The sequence below is a fragment of the Panthera tigris genome, chromosome C2, assembly GCF_018350195.1.
Source record: "Panthera tigris isolate Pti1 chromosome C2, P.tigris_Pti1_mat1.1, whole genome shotgun sequence".
In the NCBI taxonomy this organism is placed as follows: domain Eukaryota; kingdom Metazoa; phylum Chordata; class Mammalia; order Carnivora; family Felidae; genus Panthera; species Panthera tigris.
The window spans coordinates 105,888,296-105,905,177 of record NC_056668.1 but is presented as its reverse complement, the minus strand read 5'-3'; the positions used below and the strand labels follow the sequence as shown (position 1 = coordinate 105,905,177).

The window sequence follows — 16,882 nt, the reverse complement described above, 5'->3', positions numbered from 1 at the left end:
GCAAAGTATGCATAATTAATCATTCATTATAATCATTCATTATACGTTTTCTTTTACACTTATGTTATCATTTATGCTGGCATTTCTTATGATCCTGCACTGGTTGTTCCCAGGCTGACATATCAGATAGACTTTCCACACTGCTCTGTGTTCCAGGTAACTGTCCCCTGTGCTTTATACGGGTTTCCTGCCCCTCTGGTTTCTGACTGAGTTCAGCAAATGGGAGGTGATGGCAGGAGATCCAAAATGTGAGGAGTCTGAGTACTTACTCCCTCCATCCCTCCCTGCTGTGTCAGCTTGACAGTAGCTGTGTTCCTTTACTTTTAGCCACAGTTCCTGGGAGGCAACCTCTCCCTGACAACTACAGCTCCCATGGAGGTCTGATAGCAGCTCCCTCCTTTTATTCCTTCTGGCCTAAAGATACTAACAGCTCTTCCTGTTCTGTCCCTGGGTACCTCACCATCTCTTGGCAATTCCCCATGTCTTGCCCACACCTTTGTTAAGTAGTCCCAATCACTAAACTGTCCCCAGAGTGGGACAAATCCTGCTGAGATCTTGAGAAATGCAACCACAACCATGGATTTATAAGCATGATGCTTTCTACCAGATCCTTATTACTTTTTTTTAATGTTTGTTTATTTTGAGAGAGAGAGAGAGTGCAAGCAGGGAAGGGGTAGAGAGAGAGGGAGAGAGAGAATCCCAAGCAGGTTCTGCACTGTCAGCACAGAGCCTGATGTGGGGCTTGATCTCACAAACTGTGAGATCATGACCTGAGCCAAAATCAAGAGTCAGACGCTTAGGATCTCTTTTGCACTGCTGATGGAAATGCAAACTGGTGCAGCCGCTCTGGAAAACAGTGTGGAGGTTCTTCAAAAAGTTAAAAAAAAAAAACTACTCTACAACCCAGCAATTGCACTACTAGGTATTTATCCAAGAGATACAGGTGTGCTGTTTCAAAGGGGCACATGCGCCCCAATGTTTATAGCAGCATTATCAACAATAACCGAAATATAGAAAGAACCCAAATGTCCATTGACAGAGAGTGGATAAAGAAGATGTGGTAAATATATATACATATAATGGAATATATATATATATATATATACACACACACACACACACACACACACACACGCACACGCACATGCACAATCACACACATACACACACACAAAATGGAGTGTTACTCGGCAATCAAAAAGAATGAAATCTTGCCATTTGCAACTACATGGATGGAACTAGAAGGTATTATGCTAAGCGAAATTAGTCAGTCAGGAAAAGACAAATATCATATGACTTCACTCATATGAGGACTTTAAGAGAAAAAAACAGATGAACATAAAGGAAAGGAAGAAAAAATAATATAAAAACAGGGAGGGGGACAAACCATAAGAGACTCTTAAATATAGAGAACAAACAGAGGGTTGCTGGAGGGGTTGTGGGAGTGGGGATGGGCTAAATGGGCAAGGGGCATTAAAGAATCTACTCCTGAAATCATTGTTGCACTATATGCTAACTTGGATGTAAATATAAAAATAAATATAAAAATAAATAAATAAATAAATAAATAAATAAATAAATAAAATTTTAAAAAGACACTTAACTAACTGAGCCACCCAGGTGCCCCCCACTAGCATTTTTTTTTTTACTGAATCTTCTTTCAATGCACCAGTTTGCATCACACTGCCAATTTCAAAATCACTCTATGAAAACTATGTAATTTACGTAAAACATTTTATAGTAAGAGCTCAATAAATGCCAAATGGCATTAGTATCATCATAATTGTTATTGGTAAACTAATGTTTATGATTAGAATGAAAGGCAATTGCCATAATTTATTTATTTATTTATTTATTTGAGAGAGAGAGAGAGAGAGAGAGAGAGAGAGATAAGCAGGACTCACCCAAAGCGGGGCTCATGCTCATCTGAATTGGGGCTCGAGTTCACCTGAAGTGGGGCTCATGCTCACCCCAAGCAGGGCACAAACTCACCTGATGTGGGACTCAAACTCACAAACCATGAGATCGTGACCTGAGCCGAAGTCAGAAGCTTAACAACCAAGCTACCCAGGTCCCTGGCAATGGACATAATTTAGAGGAAGGCAGATTTTGAATTTTTTTTTCAACGTTTTTTATTTATTTTTGGGACAGAGAGAGACAGAGCATGAACGGGGGAGGGGCAGAGAGAGAGGGAGACACAGAATCGGAAACAGGCTCCAGGCTCTGAGCCATCAGCCCAGAGCCTGACGCGGGGCTCGAACTCACAGACCGCGAGATCGTGACCTGGCTGAAGTCGGACGCTTAACCGACTGCGCCACCCAGGCGCCCCGAGGAAGGCAGATTTTGAATTAATGATGAGCTTTTTAATAATTACAGGACCAGTAATGAAATGACCAGCCTTATAAACAGAATTTATAAAGTACTTTCACATCTGTGGTCTCATATCATTTTCACAACCCTGTGAGGTAGATATATCATCAGCCTCTTGCTCAGATGTGGAAACTAAGACTTAGAGGACAACTTGCCCAATAGCAGAGCTACTGAATATTGGCGCCAGCATGGAAATCTTGCCGTAGGGCCAGGTTCTACCCATCGTACCCATCTGGAAGTCACAAGGGGCAGCTGATGGAGCAGCGTGGGGAAAGAAACAGGTTTTCCACTCCACTATACTTGGATGGCACCCCCATCCCCCCTGCTCTAATTCGCCCACCTGAGTCACAGTTAGATGTGTTCTAGTTTGCCATATTGTAAATTCTTGCTCTGCAAGAAAAGGGAAAATAAAATGGAGGCAGGTTAACGCTTTAATAGATTATCAAGTGTGATGACTCAGACTAGGAGGAAGGGAAGGCACTGAAGGGGAAGTGTGTGATAGAGTCCTGATGAAATACATACTTCTTAAATATTTGACCACTGCCGAGAGCCACCTGGGAGAGAATGAGTAATCCATGGCAAACAACCCAGCGGAGTGCAGAGTGGGGGAGTACATAAAACGGCAGTAAGCCATGGCCTTGTTTCATCTTAAATCTTTCTAAACAACAGTGGACAAGAGCTTCATGGGTAATGATACAAAATTGATTGAGTGGGTTGTCCTTCAAATTAGCTGGTCCTCTGTATCTGCATTTCCAATTGTTGTCGAGGGTGTCAGAAATTACGGTGCATCTCATGAAATTTATGTTTGACAAATAATTATTAAGAAGGAAAATAGCCTTGGTAAACACCTAGTATTGGGAGGGGGGAACCTTGGTGCTCAGCATAACATTTGATTTTGTTAATATAAATAATATATTAACAAGTGAATAACTTGGATTCGATCCAAACCACTCTACTGTAAGTGCTTTGCTAAAACTTACCAATGGTATTTACTTCTATAAATAACAGCCATAATTGGAATAGTTTTCTAGATACATCAGTTTATATCTTATGACAAAGACCCTTTTAAAGATCTTTATCACTGCAAACATTTTAGAGAAACCTTTGAATTAGATGGTTGAGGAGTGGTGTCGGACCACCCCTAGTGTGGGGCAGAAGAGGAAGTTCAGGGTACACCCTGAGCAGGGTCTTGAAGGTTTGTAGGACTGAAGCAGGAAGAATGGAGAAGGATAGCGTCTTCCAGATTAGATGTGGTGAAATGCTGGTGATGAGGTCTGAGGTAGTCTGGATTCTGGGAGAGGCTATAGGACGTTAGTCCACCTCAAACTGTCATACACCCATCCAAGCATAAAAGAGCTGGATGGAGACCTTAATGGGGGAAATGTAAGGTAATAGAAAGAGCAATGTCCAGAGTAAGATACAACTGGCTTCAATTTCTGACACCACCACACCTAGCAGTTAAACGGCCTTGAGCAAGTTTCCTAACCTTTGTGGGTCTGTTTCCTCACCTGAAAAGTGGCAGTAATAATATCTTCTTCATGAAGCTCTTGAGGACAAAATGAGGGAATGTATGTGATAAGCCCAATACAATGCTGGGCAAAAATTATGTCCTCAATATATTGTGAGCATAGTTATTATTATTTTCTAAATGTCTTGAGGGCAACTAATTGAAAAAATACAGGATTCTTGGTAGATTTATTTCTCATGTGAATTGCCCAGTTGATGTTTACTACAAAACTGAACTTTATATTAAATTAAAAGAATGTGGTCCATTTAAGTCAGGTATCCTGGGATTCAAATCTTAGCTCACTACTTTCTATGTGTGCCCTTGGAAAAGTCAGATGACCTCTCTTAGTTTGTTTCCTCTTCTGTAAAATGGAAATAAGTACATTGCAGAACTCGGGTAATATTGGGGGAGAATGTATATAAAGTGAATAATAGATGCTTAATAAGTAAGTCACTGTTACTATTATACTCTCTGCAGAGCTTCTGGCTACGTTAATCATTCTGTTCTGTTGACCTCAAGTTTAAGATACTCCTTGAGTCATTTTCTCAGCACTAAAAGAAACTCTCCTGAGAAATACAATGCCCCTTTCCACCCACTTGGAACAAATACGAACATTCACATAGTGTTTTAACCTTCACAAAACATCCTCAGAGATGTTATTATATTTAATCCTTACAACAACCTTGTGAGGCAGAATTAGCCCCATTTTACAGACATGGATGTCCATTTGGAACAAGACTAACTGGATTGCCTGTAGTCACTCAACCAAGAAGGGGCAGGGAGCTGGCACTCACACCAGTTCTTTCAACAAAGCTCACATCCTTTCAGCTCTCTAGGGCATCTCTCCTCTGTACCTTGCTGCCTCTACCAATCAGAAGAAAATGTTTTTTGGCATGTGAGTGATCATTAAAGATGAGTTCACCATAGAAAGAAGTAAAGGCCAGAGTTTCTCACAGTATGAGTCAATTAATCAATGAGAACTCTAGCTTTCCATCACAGTTTCTACATCAAATAAGAATACTCACATTCAGACATGAGTTTCTCAAAATGTAGACTTCTGTGGGCTTGTTAGCATCTACTCTTCAATGACCCATCTTGTGGGAAGTGTTAGTTGTGTGTGCAAGCATCTATCAGCAAAAGCGTGTGCTTGCTGTCATTTCAACTGGAAGCTCTTCAAAGGCAAAGACCACCTCCATCTGATGTTCTGCATACATATAATGTTCAATGGTGCCCCAAACTGCAGTACATCAAACAGCAATTCAGAAGAAACAAATCTCCCAGGAAACTTGCATTTTGTCACTGGCCAAATTTCGGGAGTGACTGGCACCTAGAACATAACAACAACAGTAATCATACCTACAGTATATTGAGGACATACCTCATGCCCAGCATGGTACTAGGCTCTTCACACATATTCCCTCATTTAATCCTCAAAAGCCTCATGAAGCAGATACTATTACTTCCACTTTGCAGTCTGACCTACAGAGATTAAGAAACTAGCTCAAGGGCACCTGGGTGGCTCAATCGTTTAAGTGTCCAACTCTTGATTTTTGCTCATGTCATGATCTCTCCAGTTCACAAGTTCAAGTGCAGAGCCTGCTTGGGATTCTCTCTCTTCCTCTCTGGCTGCCCTCCCCCACTCATATTCTCTCTCTCTCTCTCTCTCGCTCTCGCTCTCTCTCTCTCTCTCTCTCAATAAACAAACAAACTTAAAGAAACTATAAGACACCCAGCAACCTCTTCTGGAATCCAGACTGTTCCAGTCTCCATCAACAGCATTTCTCCTGCAATCAATCAGCATTCCTAATCTGGAAGGTCTTCTCTCTCCATTCCACCTACCCAAATCCTATATACCCTCAAGCTCAGGTCTCACTTCCCTGGGAGCCTTCTTCTCCACTCCCAGCCAAAGCAATGTCGTTTAGCCTTTACCTACTAAATCGTTCTTAGCTGGACCCATTTACATTAGCACTTGGTTGTATACCATCACATAGTCTTTTTAACCTATTACATGAAGAAGCAGCATGATATAGTGGAGTTCTAGCACAGATTGACCACAGACTGGCATGTGACCTTCAGTAAGTCACTTAATCTCTGAGCCTCAGTTTTTTTATCTTCAAGTATGTATTCTCCAAAGTTCTCCCTAGTTTTAAAAATACTGTTTCCATGGCCATAAGTCCTCACTCCTTAAGAAAAATTCAAGTTTCTCAAGGGCTTGTATTTTTGTTCTTCCCTATAACATCAGACACAGAGAAAGTATTGAGTGAATACTTGTTAGCAGTTTGATGGACTAAAATGTAGATTTCAAGTGATAAAAAATAAGATAAATAATAACATCTAATAGCATGAAGAAAGGGATGTGTAGAGATCTAATATTATCATTGTAGGTCTAGATGGGCAGTCAGCAAAATAAGGATAAAATTATTTTATCTCCAATAAAAAATAAACTGAAGATGACTCATTCATTATTTTAAAAAAAGCCTCCCAAATCAACTATTTTCAAAGAATAAGGCAAAAATGAGCCATTGACCTAGACTTCATAGCAAAAAGATAAATATGTATTTGGCTCATACAGATGAGAACCAATCTTTGTTATTTGTAGAGCAAGAAAATCAAATTGTTCAAAAAAAATACCAGAGTCTGTCACTTTTTAACATTCAACCAAAACTGAAGCAATACTTTAACATATAAGATTTTCTTCTCTATCTGGCCTCAATGTCAATGTCTTCACAGTAAAAAGTGACTGAAATTGTGTAGAAAAAAAAAGAATGAGAGTTGTCAGTTTAAACTTACTTAATGTTATTTGTCACATATCTCAATAAAAAAAATTTTTTAAGAATGAAAGAACATACAGGTAATCAGTATCCAAGTCTTGTTTTGAATGAAGCCCCAATTTCTGGTGCTGGTTCTCAAAAAGGAAGCTAAAACTTGATTCACCTACTCTAGGCTACTTCTGAAACTATTCATGAGTACTGACATTCCATTTTGTTCTTTCAGGTCAGTAATTACTTTCATCTTAAATCTCACATGATAACTGCCATCAAATAGTAAGTGATGCTGGGTATATGTATATTAATAAAGAAGTTTGTGAGAATTTAGGTGAATACTGGTACATCATAACTATCTGAAAATTATCTTTTCTTTGTTTATATCCATTATATAGTATGTGTGCAAAAAAAAAAGGAAAAGGAAAGATAAAAAAAAAAGCAGTAAAACTTAGAAATCATCTACCTTCATTAATAGCCATCAAAAAATTTTTCCAAACTAAATGTGGTAAAATATGGCATTGACAAGAAGGAAATATTATTTGAAGGAATCTTTTCAGGGATGCCATAGTTCAAGCCCCGTGTTGGGCTCTGTGCTAACAGCTCAGATCCCGGAGCCTGCTTCAGATTCTGTGTCTCTGTCTCTCAGCCCCTCCCCCACTCACGCTCTGTCTCTCTCTCTCTCAAAAATAAATAAACATTAAAAAAAAAATTTTAAGTACTCTTTATAGAGATTACCATCCTAACTTATTACATTAGTATATTAAAGATTAATATCAATAATACTTAAATTTTTAAAAATTCTCTAAAAAACTTATACAAGTCAACACCAAAAAGACAATCTGATTAAAAACTGACCAGAGGTTCTAAATAGACATTTTTCCAAATAAGACATACACATGGCCAACAGACACATGAAAAGGTGCTCAACATCACTCATCATCAGGGAAATACAAATCAAAACCATACTGAGATATCACCTCACACTTGCCAGAATAGCTAAAATCAAGAAGACAAGAAACAACAAATGTTGGTGAGGATGTGAAGAAAAAGAACCCTCATGAACAGCTGGTGGGAATGCATACTGGTGCAGCCACTGTGGAAAACAGTATGGGAAATACCATTTGTATATAATAATAGAAAAATTATACTAAAATACTGTTTCTATAAAAATACCATGTGATTCAAGAATTCCACCATTAGGTATTTACCCAAGGAAAATGAAAACACTAACTTGAAAAAATATATGCACCCCTATGTTTACTGCAGCATTACTTACAATAGCCAAGACATGGAAGCAACCTAAGTGTCCATCAGTAGATGAATGGATAAGGAAAATGTGGTACACACACACACACACACACACACACACACACAGAGGAATATTACAATCATAAAAGGATAAGATCATGCCATTTAAGACAACATAAATACATCTAGAGGGTATTATGCTAAGTGAAATAAGTCAGAATGAGAAAAACAAATACCTTATGACTCCATACATAAACGGAATCTAAAAAAATGAATAAACAAAAAGCAGAATCAGAACTATAAATACTGAGAACAAACTGATGGTTGCCAGTGGGGGGTGGGGGGGTGGGCAGGGCCTGGCAAAATGGGTGAGGGGGAGAGGGAGAGACAGGCCTCCAGTTATGGAATGGGTAAGTCACAAGAATAAAAAGCAGTGCATAAGGAATATAGTCAATGATATCATAATAGTGATGTAATGGTAGCTATACTTGTGGTGAACACAGAATAATGTATAACTTGTCAAATCACTAAGTTGTACACCTGAAACTAAGGTAACATTGTGTGTTGGCTATGCTCAAAACAAACTATAAAAACAGAAAAAATTTTTAAATCTATCTAAATAGATCTTTAACCACTGCCCTTTATAAGAAATATTCTTATAAAGACATTAGAAAACATTTTACCTGTTATCTCTCTTTTATTGAAAACTAATTCACATACCATAAAATTCATTGTTATAAATTATACAATTCAATGGTTTTAGTATATTTACAAAGTTGCACAATTCTGTGGTGGGTTGAATGGTGACCCTTCAAAATGTAAGTCCACTTGGAGCCTGTGAATGTAACCTTAAGATTATAGTTAAGTTCATTGCATATATAGTTAAGGGTCTCAAGATGAAATCATTTTAGCTTGTCTGGATGGGCCCAAATCCAATGACAAGTGGGTTTTTTTTTTTTTTTAACATTTATTTATTTTTGAGACAGAGAGAGAGAGAGAACATGAACAAGGGAGGGTCAGAGAAAGAGGGAGACACAGAATCTGAAACAGGCTCCAGGCTCTGGGCTGTCAGCACAGAGCCCGACGCGGGGCTCGAACCCACAGACTGCGAGATCATGACCTGACCCGAAGTCGGACGCTTAACCGACTGAGCCACCCAGGCACCCCGACAAGTGATTTTTAAGACATAAAGGAAGAGAAACGCAGAGAAGGTGATGTGAGGATGGAGGCAGAGATTGGAGTGATGTATCCACAAACCAAAGGAATATCCACACCTGCCAGCAGCCAGAAAAAGGTAGGAGAGAGGCTCTCCCTCAGAGCCTCCACCGAATGAGCTAACACTTCTGACATCTTGATTTTAGATTTCTGGCCTCCAGACTGTGAGAGAATAAGTTTCTGTTGTTTCAAAACACCAAAGTCGTGGTAATCTGCTATATAGCCCTAGAAATCTAATACAAATGCTCACCACTAATTCCACAATATTTTTATCACCCCCCAAAAAACCCATTAACAGTCCTCCCCATCCCCCATCCCCAGCAACCACTAATCTATTTCTGCTCTCTATGGATCAGTCTATTCTGAATATTTAACATAAATGGAATCATACAATATATGGTCTTTTGCGTTTGGCTTCTTTCACTTAACATAATGTTTTCAAGGTTCATCCATGTTGTAGCAATTATCATTACATCATTCTTCTTTTGGCTGAATAATATTCTTCTGTAGATATACCATATTTTGTTTATTCATCATGTGATGGACATTTATGTTGTTTCCACTTTTGGGCTACTATGAATAATGCTGCAATGATCATTCTTGTACAAGTTTTTGAATGGACATGTTTTCAATTCTTTGTGGCATGTACGTAGACCCAATTCTCTTGGATATATACATATCCATTTCATCTTGGTTATTTTAATGTTGCCATATAATTATTCACAGTATTCCCTTATAACCCTTTTATTCTTGTAAATGTTGGTAATGATGTCCTCTCTTTCTTGATTTTAGTCATTTGAAACTTTTTTCTTGATCAATCTAGCTTAATATTTGTCAATTTTGTTGATCTTTATCCAACTCTAGGTTTTGTTGATTTTTCTCTATTTTCTATCCTTTATCTCATTATTTGCACTCTAATCTTTATTATTTCCTTTCCTGTACTATGCTGGTTTGGGCTTTAGTTTGCTCTTATTTATCTAGTTGCTTAAGGTAAAAATTGCACTATTGATTTAATATTGATTTGAGTTAAATGCCTTTGTTAATATAGGCATTTACAGCTACAAATTTCTTTTTAAGCACTTCTTTAGCTATACTCCAGGCATTGTTATGTTGTATTTTTGGTTTTGTTCAGAGCAAAATAGTTTCTTTTTTTTTTAATTTTTTTTATGTTTATTTATTTTTGAAGGAGATGCAGAGCATGAGTGGGGGAAGTGCAGAGAGAGAGGGAGACACAGAACCCGAAGTAGGTCTCAGGCCCTGAGCTGTCATTACAGAGCCTGATATGGGGCTCGAACACACAAACTGTGAGATCATGACCCGAGCAGAAGTCAGATGCCTAACCGACTGAGCCACCCAGGCGTCCCAATATTTTCCTTTTTTTTAAGTTTATTTCTTTATATCAAGAGAGGGAGTGTATGTGTGTGGGAGCAAGGGAGAGGGAGAGAGGGAGAGAGAGAATCCTAAGCAGGCTCAGAGCTGACAGTGCAGAGCCTGACACGGGGCTCAATTCCAAGAACCACAAGATCATAACCTGAGCCAAGATCAAGAGTTGGATGCTTAACCAACTGAGCCACCCAGGCACCCAAGAGCAAAATATTTTCTAATTTTCCTTATGATTTCTCCTTTTACTCATTAATTATTTAGAAGTGTGTTGCTTGCCAAATATTTGTGAATTTCCCAAAGTTCCTTCTGTTAATTATTCTTAATTTCATTCCATGGTAATCAGAGAAGGACTATAATTTTAGTCCTTTTAAATTTATTTATGTTTCTGGGGCGCATCGGGCTCTGTGCTGACCACTCAGAGCCTGGAGACTGTTTCAGATTCTGTGTCTCCCTCTCTCTCTGCCCCTCCCCTGTTCATGCTCTGTCTCTCTCTGTCTCAAAAATAAATAATCGTTAAAAAAATTTTTTTTTAATTTATTGATGTTTCTTTTATGACCCAATATATGGTGTATCCTAAAGAATATTCCATATGCACTTAAGAAGAATGTGCATTCTAGTGTTTGACTAGAGTGCTCTATAGTGTTAGGTCTACATGGTTTATACTCATGTTCAAGTCTCGCATTTCCTTGTTTATCTTCTATTTTACTACACATGAGTATTGTTGAATTGTCTATTTCTTCCTTCAGTTCTAACACCTTTTCTTTTCTTGGGGACTCTGTTGTTAAGTGCATATATGTCTTTAATTGTCATTTTTTTTTTGAAAGAGTGACTGTTTTATCATTAAAAAGTGTTTTTCTTTGTATCTGTAACAATTTTTGTCTTAAAGACTATTTTGTCTGCTGTTAGTATAGCTACTCCAGCTCTCTTTGGGCTACTGTTGGCATATATATCTTTTTCTATCTTTTTATTTTTAATTTAATTGTGTCCTTGAATCAAGAATGCCTCTTGCAGACAACATATAGTTGATCATGTCTTTTATCCATTTTTCCAACCTCTGTCTTTTAATCCATTACATTTAAAGTAATTACCAGATGAGCACTGGGTGTTGTATGGAAACCAATTTGACAATAAATTATCAATAAATAAATAAATAAATAAATAAATAAATAAATTACCAATAAGGTAGGGTTTATGTCTGCCATTTTGCTTTGTTTTCTATATGTTTTCTGTCTTTTTTGCTCTCCTACCCATCCATTTCTTCCTTCTTTTGTGTTAAATTTTTTTTTTTTTTTGATTTTCAAAGCTACTGCAGAGCTGGGGAGAGGGAAATGAAAGTAAGGCAAGTTAAAATACAAAAAAACTCAATGTTCTTATCAAGATTCAGCTATTTTTCTTTTCTTTTTTTTTTCAGCTATTTTTCTTGAATACTCTTTGAATTGTTGCAAGCCTTTGGTTAATTCCAAGAGTTTTGAAAAAAATTGATTTTGATAGTTTTTTTCCAGTGTTCTCACTGCTTTTTGGAGGAGTAGATTTTTAAATGTCTTTATCTGCCATTCTTGCTGATGTCACTTGTATCCTTTACAATTAACCTCATATAGAGCCAAATAGGCTATAATTACTATTATTATTAGTCTCACTCATTTACAGATGAAGAAAGTAGGTGTATACATTTTCTATTGCTGCCATAACAAATTACTAGAAATTTGGCAGCTTAAAACAACACAAGTTTATTACCTTAGAGTTCTGTAGGTCATAAGTCTGACATGAATCTCACCAGGCTAATATCAAGGCCTTTCTTTCCAGAGTCTCTAAGAAAGAATTCATTTCCTTGCTCATTCAAGTTGTTGGCAGAATCCAATTCTTGAAGTTATATTTCCTTGCTGGCTGTCAGCTGAAGGCTGTTCCCAGCTTCTATAGGCCACCACCTCTTTTTAGTTTGTGGCCAGCTTCCTTCACCTTTGAAGTCAGCAATGGTGGGTCAAGTCCCTCTCATACTTCAAATCTCTCCTGCTTGCCTCTACCATAGTCAGATGTCGCTAACCTACCATCTGCCCTCCTCTTCCACTTTAATAACCCTATAATCCAGAGGATAATCTCCCTGCTTTAAGGTTGGTAACCTTAATTCCATATGCAAATTTTCTTTTCTATGTAATTTAACATATCACCTGTTCTAGGGATTAAGACCTGGACATCTGGGTGGGAGCAAGGGGAGGAACATTATCCCGTCTACCGCTAGAGCTCCCAGAAACTTCTATCACAAAGCTAGCAAATAGCAGAACTGGAACTAAAATATAGTGCTTCTCGGGGCATGCAAGTGGCTCAGTCGGTTAAGCGTCTGACTTCGGCTCAGGTCATGATCTCCCAGTTCGCGGGTTTGAGCCCTACATTGGGCTCTGTGCTGACAGCTCAGAGCCTGGAGCCTGCTTCCGATTCTGTCTCCCTCTCTGCCCCTCCCCCGCTCACTCTCTGTGTCTCTATCTCTCTCATAAATAAATACAACATTTAAAAAAATTTTTTTTTAAATATATAGTCCTTCTGACTCCTTGTTCTGTGCTCTTTTTAACCACATCTCTGATGCACAGTGATGTAAAAGTCTAACTAGACAAGCTGCCTGTATGATCCCCTCAGGAACATTATGACCAACCTGATAATTCTAAGTCTGAAATCATAGAATGTTATAGCTTGAAGGCACCTCCGAGTCCAGCCCCATCATTTTATAGGTGAGGAAAATAAGGCCTGGGGAAATTAAGTTTCCATCCTTCATTTCTAGAAAACCCAGAATCACAATTCAGTTTCTCCTGACTTTCAGCTCATGTGATTTTGTCATTACAAAATTCTTTCAGTTAAACATATATCCCCACAAGATACCTCATCTACTCAAATTAGCCTTGTAATACTCAACTATTAACAGCCATGCAAAACTTGACCCATAAAACTTACATTATCCCTATACTGTCAACCACTTCTAGCCATCCATGTCTTTGTAACTTCTTCCCATTTAAATTTTATGACTTAAACTTTTTCTTACAACTGCTCTAAGCCTCCATATAAACACAGATTTTTACATAGATTCTACTCCACAAAAGGATTAAAGAGGAAAGACTATATATTTCATTTCTTTTCTGTGTGCTTATTGATTTCTGTAAAATCCTACACAGAGCAAGTTTTTCCCTTTATGATTCCTCCCATTGACATCTCAAGTTACTTAAAACAAGCCCGAGAGAGGCTGCCCACACCACTATTCCATACTCTACTCTGAGCCAATCCTATAGATCCTATAAGCCCTGAGATGGAGAGTCATGGGAGGGCCGCTTAACTGAGGCTACTGCATTTAGACCTGTCCTAGCTAGATCATGTCAGACCTATAGTGCAGTCCATCCTCAGTCACCCGCACTCACAGAACAGAGGCACACAGAACCTAAATACCATTTCATGTGGACTTCAAACTTACATGATTTTTCACATCATATTAACCTTAGTGCACTTTTCTCCATGCTAATAAGAAAATCAACATTTACAGAGCAGATGGCCCTGGTGGCAGCCTAGTCCCCCATCCCTAACCTGCTCAGCCCTAGCCCTGCCCTTGACATCACAGTCTGTCCCTCTAACATCAGCTAGGACTCATTTATGATTAGTTATCTTCCTCATCACCATGGGTTCCTAGCCTCTACCCCACAAAAATTAGTCAGACCTCTTACATCATCCTTACCTCCCAATAGATTTTTATACAATCAGGATCAACAAATTTGAGACCCAATGCCTTACCCACAGGCCACTTCAAAATTTCTCTTACGTTTGCTTAGTCTTGGCTTTTTCTTCTTTTCTCTCTCAAAAGAATAGACATCTCTCTTCCTGTTCAGAGCTAACCCTTCCACTTGTAAATTCACTTATTCTCTTCCATTTCCTCTTTCTGTGAATTGTGCTCATTCTTTTAATCTCCACCTTGCCCCTGGCCCCTTCTCTTTTGCCTTCAAACCTGCTCAATTCTCAGTCAGTCAGTCCCTCCCCTCTCTCCCTTCTTGCGCTAACAAATTTCTTAAGGAATAGACTGAATTCACTTTCTTGTCCTTTCACGTACCCCCAACTCCCTATAATGTGGCTTCTGTCTTCAGCTATTTTATTGACATGGCACATTTAGGCATCAAAAATGACTTCCTAATCACCAAATTCAGTGTGCTTTATCCATTTTTTCTCCTCCTTTGCCCCACCTCCGCGTCTGAGCTGTTGCCAACTTCCATGCATTCTCTCTCCTCAAAGTCTCTAATGCTTAGTTCCTCCTTCCTGCTCCTACCACACCCATCCTGCGACCAATCAAATATACACCATCCTCTCCAACCTGGAGTTTACTTTCCTCATTCTAATTATTAAAGTACTATCCATGATTTAAAACCTTTCACAAATGCCCACAAACTGAAGGTCAGAGCTGTTTTCCTCATCCTTGAATTCTCAGTATAAACCTATTACTACTGCCATAAGTGCCTCATACATGAGACACTTACTCAAGGTCAGTAGACTGATGATTAGTGTGTTGACTAGTATAAGAGGAGGTCCCCTCAGAAATACTATTTTAGCAAGGAATAACATCCTAGGATGAGAAATCTGCTGTAGGACAGCCACACAGTGGATAACTCACCTGTAGATTGTTAAGAATCATGTGGATTCCAGCATCTGCCTAGTTTATTGCCCTCATGCCCAAAACATTCTTTCATCCTAATATATAGCTGAGCTTGAAGAATAGATATGAGCTTCAAACACTCCACAAGATTTCCAAATAACACAGAAGTGAAGTTTTTGCTAACATTACATCTTAAACGTTGAAGACAGGGGCACCTGGCTGGCTCAGTCAGTAGAGCATGCGACTCTTGATCCCAGAGTCATGAGTTCAAGCCCCACATTGGCTGTAGAGCCTACTTAAAAAAAGTTATTTATAAGTTGAGGAAAAATCCCAAGTGCCTGGCACAGTGCCTTAGACAGCTGGAATAAATATAATTAGGCATTGATTACAACATGCAAAAAGACTCCTTAAGAGTCAGATTATTTCTGTACACTATTTCTGTTTTGGACACCAATTTGCCTCATAACTATTCTGTTAAGAAAGTGGAATCCAAGTGGCAAAAACATTGGAATTGGCACTGTGGCAATTCTTCTGTAAAAACTTGTTTATACAATCTAGCTTTGCAAGCCTGCAGATAGTCTGATAAAAAAAAAAAAAAAATGAGGTGGTCCTTAACTAAAAACATGCTTTTGTTATTGAGAATTTTTTTTATGTTTTGGCAATGAATTATTCAATACACAAAATAGCATAATGAAAAAAAGGTGAATATTTTTTGAAGACACCTACATTCAGCATATCCCATGACCATGATTCTTTAGCTATCATGTAACTCTGTAAAGCAAGTTATTAGAAGACATCATTATAATATTCACCTTAAAATCATTATATCTATTCTGAAAATTATTAAAAACCTGTTTAATAATAACCTATAGTCATTTAAACAAATAAAAATTATTCCCCAAAAGCCACAATTAAAACTACTAATTTTGTAACACTAAAACTCTTAGGCTTAAGAAAAAAATCAGGATTACTGAGGATACTTGGAGAAACTTAGATTTTAGCTAAAAGAAATATATGCTGCTCCTCCCCATTGGATCATATTTGGCAATCAGCCTATGAAATTAACTATATCTTAGTTCTGAGTTTCTATAGAACAAAATATAGGAAGGAAAGCTTTTTCTGGAAAGGGAAAGAAGATTTTTAAATGGTATTGGTATTGGTAAATTCTGAAAATGGAGTCGATAGAGAGAAATGTAGGTATTTCAAGTTAGCTAAAATGTGTGTTTCAAGGCTTAGTGTCAGGTCTTGAGTCATTAATGTCATCCACTGTGAAGATCATTCATGAACCACAATACTCTGGCACCTCCTCAGCCACATACACACAGCATTTTAGAGTCAGTTCGTATATGAAAGGAACATAGGCTTTAGACTCAGATGATCTGGGTTAAAATCTTGGCTCCGTAACTTACTAGCTATGTGACCTTAAGTGGAGTTCAGGCTTTTCACTTGCAAAGAGGAGTTAGTATCAATTTCAGAAGTTGATTGTTAGAATTAAATGAGATAATGTATGAGGCACCTGACACAATTTCCTGTCCTTTTTGGAAAAGTGATCGTACTGCAGCCTGACAAATGACAGCTCCCAGCATTTGAGGGTTAATAAGAAGTTATTCTAAGCTGCTGGTTCAGGGATAGGCATCCTGTCCCAGACAGCCCATCAACCCCACTAATGGGATTTAAAACAGTTGCTGCTTCTTCCTCAGTCATGTAATGATTTCTGGACAGCCAGAGAGGCCCATTATCTGCAGTCCCTACTTCTGCTCTGTCTGGCGATAATGACTT

At 38.3% G+C, this 16,882-nt stretch overlaps 1 long non-coding RNA gene across 2 annotated transcripts in view; it reads left to right on the top strand.

The window, feature by feature from the left end:
* Nucleotides 1-16,882, top strand: part of LOC122230468 — a 78,782-nt gene that overhangs the window by 13,281 nt on the left and 48,619 nt on the right. For both annotated transcript variants that reach the window (XR_006207430.1, XR_006207431.1), the window contains exon 2: nt 6,872-6,921. This is a non-coding gene — a long non-coding RNA (uncharacterized LOC122230468). The remainder of the gene's footprint in view (nt 1-6,871; nt 6,922-16,882) is intronic.